The following is a 7,316-nucleotide window of genomic DNA, read 5'->3' on the forward strand; positions in this document are numbered from 1 at the left end:
GTGTCTGAGAGAATGACAACAAAGGGCTGAATAACTACAGAAAATGCCTATCACAGGAAGGCCTTTTTAGCCCTTTTTTGCTACAAAATAAAGTACAAAAAATAAACAAATGAATACAGTAAATAAATTCATCATTCATTGCCAGACGCCATGTATCCCAAACGGGGTGGCCAAGGGCTTAGAGTTAATTGTTTTACAGGGAGGGGCACTAATCCTCCACCAACCCCACTTGACACGTAGGGATGCCAACAGCATCTGGTGTTCCCAGGCGGTCACCCATCCAAGTACTAACCAGACCCAACGTTGCTTAACTTCGCTGATCGGACGGGAAGCGGTGTACTCAACGTGGTATGGCCGTTGGCAGTAAATAAATAAATAAATAAATATATACAGTACTACCCATGGCAAAATTCCAACACTAACTTAAAAACCAATGTCAGTTTCCACAATAAAAGTATCAATTGTAAGGAAAAAGTGATATTTTACAACACATTATGACCTACAATGATAAGTGTTTGCATATAATAAAAACCCAAATACAGAAGAATACCATTTAACCAGCATTCAAACATCCAGCAATCCCAAACAAGTGGCACGTTCAGAGAGGGCATTAGACAGGAAAAAATACATAAAAGAACAGCAAATAAAAAAGAAAAATGCATCTAATCACAGGTTTGAATCTCGTATGCCATCTTCCTACACATTCTGGTTCATATTTCAGCTGAGGCAAGGGGTTGCATTTATGAAGAATTTTAACATGAATAAAAGAAATTTTCATGGTACTTCACTGTTGCAAAAACTGTTGTGTTCAGGAAGCATTTTAATTTTACATTTAACAGTAGTTGCTGTTTGATCAACTTGGTTCTGTCTGGCCAAGTAGACCATCAACTGCAAGCAAGCAAGCACCACTGCAGGGTTGTTGCAAGCAGAGAATCGATGTTCCCTTGCAGCTGACAGTGCCTTACCACAGTTAGGCAAGGGGAATAGTCTCACTGTGAAGTAAATTGCAGCTGTATAAATGATGGCAAAACAAGAAACAAGCAATCCCACTGCACCAAAAAAAATTAAGATTTGTTAATAGCTGTCATGAATTCGCCACATTATGTTTTAATACACATTCATGACACTGTACTGTTCTGGGAACTCAAGATGCATTAGTGAAAAACCCAGAAATATTCACTCAGCTAAACATCCTGACAGTGTTCCAATTGGGACTATTCTCAAAACGCTTGTTATTGTTTCACTAGTGAATGTTTTTATGCACGCCCTTGGTACATTACTGAGTGATACTTTTGTGTATTTATCGCTCCTCTGCCCTGCCTCTTTAGCCGTTAAGCTAAGTCATACCTAGTTCCAGTGATCATGTATTGCTCACTGGATGGTGTGAGAACATTAGTCAGTTGGTGTAGTGCTGCCACAAAAGAAGGATCTCAAGAACAGTGCAGAGCTGTGATGACCTCCTTCTAGTTGCTTATCACCCAGTCTCTAGCAGTTCTTTGAACCCCCCATTTGCCCATCGAATTGGTGACTGGCAACAATGGCGTTGCATGCAGTGTGCAACACAGTGGCCTGAGTAGCAGTGCCGCCCAGTCTCTTTGCAACCATGACTCCATATTCTCCACTAACCAGTATTTTTTTTTCTGTGTTTTTCTAGGCTTAAAAGTGTTAGCTAGTATGTCTGATCTCAGTGAGTGATTAATCGTTTCAGTTATCTTGTAACATAAGAATTCATTTTGTCTGGAATCAACAATTCACAGTTCTTCTCTCTGAACTTGATTAAATGTAAGAACTGTGTTTCATTTCTCCATATTGTGCCTACTTTAGTTTGCTACTCCCAGTTTGCACAAACTTCTTATATTAATCCCGACTGGTAGTTAAGCCAGTTCTTTCATATTAATATGTAAATCCATTTGCACCAGCCAGGAGTTAGCACCAGCAAGAATCTGTCTTTACTAGCATTAATTATCGACTGTCAGGGGTAAAGAGACTTTTTCACAGGCCAAGAGTATCTACAATTCGGCATTCATGAGGGAGTAGTCTCCAGTGTGTACTGTTGAGAAAGTTTATGAAATTTTTGTCTTTAGGGAATTGGCAAAATAAGCCAGAAAAAGTAAAACTTACTACTATATTTCATACGTTGATAGCCCTTGTGTCAGTGGTGACTTTCCTTTTTCCTCCCATAAGTACTGGAGATATATTCAGTATATTTCTTTTCCCACCGTGACAACTGACAACTTATTTGCAATTTATTCATACAGTAATCCCTGTAATGTCCAGACGCCCAATACCAGGACATTTTGGGCCCAGGCCTCCCCCCCCCACCACCACAAAAAAAAAAAAAAAAAAAAAAAAAAAGACTTTTTTCCAACCATAGTCTGAACCTGGCGTGCGGCACCGACCAGCTGTGTTTCGCTGTGTAGTTCTGCCAACGTCCGGCGGGGCGATGCTGCTTCCTCCCCATTTCCCGCTTACTCATTGTCGTGAGTGCATTCTCGTCACCATGGCTGCCCACATGCTCGCTTTTGTGGTGGTGCCCTATCTGCTGCAGGCCCTGTTGTTCCTCTGCTGCCTCTTACTCGTGTGTGTGACGATGGCCCCACCGCCCAAGAAGAGGAAACGAGTGGTTCTGACTCTAGAGAAAAAGAGGGAGATGTTGGACAAGGTGGACATGGGATGGTCGACGTCTTGCATCCTCCGAGAATTCAACTTGGCCCGCTCTACCTTGTTTGATATCAAGAAATCCCGGGACAAACTCACTCAGTACATGGCTGACTTAGCAATGAAGACCAAACGCAACATGCAGAGGAAGGTTATGTACCCTCCCAGGTTTGCAGAAATCAACTGCACCATGCTGATTTGGTATTGACAACAATGTGCTGCTGGTGTGCTGGTGCGTGGTACGGAGTTAAAGGCTGCTGCCAAGAAGTTTGCAAGGTTACACGACACCCCAGACTTCAAGGCATCCGAGGGCTGGCTCTTCGCTTTCAAGTTACGTCATAGACTTACCAACCGTAAGGCCCACGGAGAAGCTCTGGATGCCAATGAGGAGGGAGTACAGGAGTTTCAGCAGATGGTGAAGGGCTTAATCAACAGGGAGGGCCTCACTCTCAATCAAGTCTACAATGATGATGAAAATGGTCTATTCTATTGCTCGCTGCCAACGAACACTCTAGCAGAGGAAACGGAGAAGCGAGTGCCTGGCTGCAAGCTCTTGAAGCAACAGATATCTGCTTTGTGTTGCGCCAATGCTAAAGGCATGCACCGGCTAAAGCCCATTACTGTTGGCCGTGCAAAGCAGCTTTGGTGCCTACGTGAGGTGATGGATGTCCTTCCTGTCATGTGGTTACCATACTGTGAAGGCTTGGTTCACAGCCAAGATCTTCAAAGGCTGGTTTCACTAGTACTTCGTCAAGGAGGTCATCCATTACGAGATGAACATGCTGGGAATCCCATGCGACCAAGTAAAGGCTCTCCTTCTCTTGGACAATGCATCTGCACATTCGTCCGACACGAGTTGGTGGCTGAGAATGGCCGCATTAGGTGCTTGTTTGTGCCACCTAATATGACTGCTCTCATCCAACCAATGGACCAAGAAGTGATCGTGGCAATGAAGAGGCTGTGCCGTTGGAAGTTCCTGGACGAGGTGATGGTTATTCTCGAGGACAAGGATGAGCATAGGGAGGGAAGGGACACGCGAGACCAGCAGACTTGTGGAAAAACTTCGCCACTACAACATCAAGTCAGCCATCTATAACTGGGCCAGTGCATGGAGGGAAGTCTCTGTCAAGACTCTGGAAAGTGGTTAGTCTCATCTTGGTCTTCTTGGAGCCAATGTGGTGCACGACTTTCTAGGTTTTGACGTGGATGACTTCTGTGCACGTCTTCATGTGGCTGGTGATGATGTTGATGTGGACGAAATGCGTGAGTGGCTGGATGACAACGAGGGTGATCAGGGGTATCAGATCATGTCTGATACTGAAAGCGCATCTTCAGTTGCTGGTACAAGTACCTAGCTTGAAGATTCTGATGAGGACAGCGAGGATGATGAGGACTCCTCTCAGCGTGCCACTACTCCAGCCATCTCTAAGCTGAGTGCACTCCGGAGTACATCGAGTTCATTCTTGACTACCAAGAACACCCGTATTGCGACAGGGAGATGGGGCCCCTGGGACTTGCGGAGGAAATCATCACTTGCCAGAATTGCCGTTCCTTAGGTCAATCAACCATTGACAGTTTCTTCAGACCCATGACCCCAGCCGTGCCCAGCCCTGGCTCCACACCACTGCCTCCCCAAGACGCCTTCCACCTCTGAGCCCCAGCCCAGCACATCGACCACAGTGGAGTCGCCACTGGACGTGAGTTTGAGGCCATCTTCAGAGTTGTCTGCAGTGGGTAGTCCATCACCATGTCCCAGCGACACGTCCCTTGGCCACCTGCAACACCTACTCTCAGACTCTGACAATGAATAAACAACAAAAACTCGCCACTAGACCACACGGGTATTTACAGTGCTATGCAGTGTAAAGAACAGAATGTGCAGTGTTAATAAATTAGAATTCAGAGTGCAAAGGCTTAAGTGGAGAGTGCAACATTGGTGAGTTTCAAGTGCAGCACAAGTAGGAAAAGAAGGTACAGTATTAAGAAATTAGAATTCAGAGTGCAAAGGATTAAGTGCAGTGCAACACTGGATTACTGTAGGTGCTTCAGGTGTACGTTCTTACTGTCAGAGTCTGAGAGGAGGCGGGTTATTCTTCGCAACAGCCACAGACGTGTTGTAAGTACCGGTACCCTGCATACTGCTAAATATTTTCCATACTCTCCTCTAAATCCTCATTCTCTGGTTCCTTTTCATTTATTTCATGCTTTCTGTCCCTCATTTGTGTGAATAGGGTCATAAATAGGTGCTATGCATGTCCAGTAGGGAGTTACGGAGCTGGTTTTCTGAGTTAGGCTGGGATAGGGTCTAGAAGTACCTGTCCAGGAGGCATTTTCCCAATTTCCGGATATGCTTTTGGCTCTATTACATCAGATATTGGAGAGATTACTGTATTTCATTTTCCCCCTTGACATCTGGTGACCTCATTCCAGGATATTAACTCCTAGCATTAAAGTTATTAATGTAATAGTATGGGTATACCCTGGTTTATCAATGCAATTGGTCAAGAAAAAAACCATCGTTAGGCGAGGTATTGTATATTGGGGTAGATATAACATGTAGAGTATAGGGATGCATTTTTGAGCCTTGGGTTTCCCCCCAAACCAAGTCCTAAACCCCCCAAATGAGTCCAAAAACACGATTAAAGTCAATCTAAATGGCCTAACAGCTGTAAAAGAAGCTAACCTAAGCCTAACACCTGTAAATAACTCACTAAAACCAACAAATATAATCTGAAAATCATCAATTACAAGTCGGGAAAAAAATCATGCTTGGTAAATTGTACCCCAAAACGACAATGTTTACCCCACCTATAGCTAAAACACATTAATATGTCTAAAACAGTTTCTAAATCAACCTAAACACACAATTTTATTAAAAAATATCATCAAAACTGGTAAGAAGAAAAATCAAAATCCATTGTTAAACCAGGGTTTGACCATTGTTAGGCAGGGTATGGTGGTATTTCTACTCCCATCGCTAAGCTGGGGTACTTCATCTAGGGGCACTGTATATCAAGGTATACCTATAATAAACTCACTCATAGCTTGTTATTAGTTATAATCATTAAAGTTTATGGGCACTAACTTACTGATGGTTACTATTTATGCTTTAATAATATTGTAGAAGTCTTTTCCTTGCCGCTTGTATTTTTTTTCTTTCCTTACCAGTTTAACTATATAAAACTGGTCAGCACCAGCCTATGCCTATATTCTTATTTTTCAATTATTAGTGAAACAGCAGTCAGTACATCAGTCTTCAGTTCACTCAGGCCCAATTTGAGTTATCACCATAGCTACTAATTCATAAATACAGGAAGCCAAAGATATGGGGCTTACCGATCCCCAGGAAATTAAACACTGTGTGCTCTCACAGTATACTTATGAACAGCAACGTGAGAGTGACGCCCATGAAGAGTGTAAAATGCAGTGCGAGCATGAGCAAGAACAATACAAGGAACATGAGAGAGAACGCAAATAAGAGTGAGAACAGGGCGAGGAACATGAAAGAGAACATGAACACAAGCATGCCAAGAACGAGGCACGTGAGAAACACGAGCTTGAGGTTTTGAAGCTCAAGCGAGACTCCCTGGCTTCCGGCACATCAGGTTCCACTGACCCTAGCTCCATGAGTGCTCTCCCAGCACCTGTTTTTGTAACCCCGTGCCTCAAGCTCCCTTCATACAATGAAGGTCAGTGCATAGAGCCATTCATCTCATTTCAAGGACATGGCGCAGCTGTACCAGCTGGATGAGGCAACTAAGCGGCTCCAATTTGTCAGCTTGTTTGAGGGCCCTGCCCTCGATATTCTCCACAAAATTCGTGGAGACAATCTCACGTACGGGATGATAAGAACTACACTCATCAAAGCGTATGGTCTCACAGTTGACAACGTCAGGAATCAGTTCACGAGAGTGCTTCTCCTAGAAAAGGAGACTGCTGTCCAGTTCCTCAACTGTCTCACCGCTTACTTAGACGAGTGGACAGAAAAAGACGAGACCCCTTACACTCAAGAGGGGATAACTGACCTTATGCTGCATGCGCAGTTAGAAAAGTCGTGGCCCACTGAGCTCAATGTTCAGCTGAAGGTTTGTCAAGTATAAGATGCCAGCCAAACAGTGGAAAAGGCTGACGCATTCTTCACTGCGTGCGGGTATCAAACTTGTAAGCAACAGTCCTGGAACAAGAAAGATACTACCAAGTCTGGGAAGCCATTTCAGAGCAAACTCCAGCATCAAGGCCATTCTCAGAATAATGGCCACGGTCCAGACAAATCGCAGAAAAAGGACCAAGGGCAGAATGTTCAGCAACTCAACTGGAAAGGCACAACAAGTACCCTAACCAGCATCAGTATCAGCCATGCAATCAACAGTCAGCAAAATCTTTTTCAACACCAGCCCCAGTGTACTGCAGGTAGAAGGCAAATGCAGCCTTCATTCCCCAACAAACACACGGTGGTGTCGTCCCTAGCAGCGCAGGTCCTCCCTCACAAGTAACTTGTCCCCCTTAGACAGTGGGCCATCCTCCACAGGTGGTCAACGCTCCAACTCCCCAGATGGTGAGCACGACCCCTCAGGCATCTAGTCCTCAGGGTATCACATTCACAGATTTATGTGTTATGCAGCCTTATCAAAGGCTGGCCACTTCCTCCACAGGCCTTC

At 44.4% G+C, this 7,316-nt stretch overlaps 1 non-coding gene across 1 annotated transcript; it reads right to left on the bottom strand.

The window, feature by feature from the left end:
• Nucleotides 1–243: 243 nt before the first annotated feature.
• On the bottom strand, nucleotides 244–362 carry LOC145409703 (5S ribosomal RNA). Its single transcript, XR_013899151.1, has one exon. It is a non-coding gene; the product is annotated as a 5S ribosomal RNA (ribosomal RNA).
• Between the last annotated feature and the right edge of the window lie 6,954 nt (nucleotides 363–7,316).

Source organism: Coenobita brevimanus, chromosome 82 (genome assembly GCF_032717465.1).
Source record: "Coenobita brevimanus isolate Jiangsu-jjx chromosome 82, ASM3271746v2, whole genome shotgun sequence".
In the NCBI taxonomy this organism is placed as follows: domain Eukaryota; kingdom Metazoa; phylum Arthropoda; class Malacostraca; order Decapoda; family Coenobitidae; genus Coenobita; species Coenobita brevimanus.